This window comes from Pteropus vampyrus, unplaced genomic scaffold (assembly GCF_000151845.1).
Source record: "Pteropus vampyrus isolate Shadow unplaced genomic scaffold, Pvam_2.0 Scaffold26, whole genome shotgun sequence".
NCBI classification, from domain to species: Eukaryota; Metazoa; Chordata; class Mammalia; order Chiroptera; family Pteropodidae; genus Pteropus; species Pteropus vampyrus.
In genome coordinates this window covers 5,298,096-5,298,405 of record NW_011888807.1, presented here as the reverse complement: position 1 = coordinate 5,298,405, position 310 = coordinate 5,298,096, and positions in this window count along the sequence as shown.

The following is a 310-nucleotide window of genomic DNA, read 5'->3' as shown; positions in this document are numbered from 1 at the left end:
GATTATATAGTTCATATAGTTTATATAGTTTACGAAGAGATCACTCCAATAAACACAGTACCCATCTGACCCCATGCATAGTTATTATAATATTATTGACTACATTCTTTATGCTATACTTTACATCCTATGACTATTTTATAACTACCAATTTGTACTTCTTAATCCCCTCCCATTTTTCACCCAGCCCACCAACCCCACTCCCATATGGAACTTTGAAAATGTTTTCTATATCATTAAGTTTTTTCTGTTTTGTTTATTCACTAATTTTATTTTTTAGATTCTACATGTAAATGAAATTATATGGTAT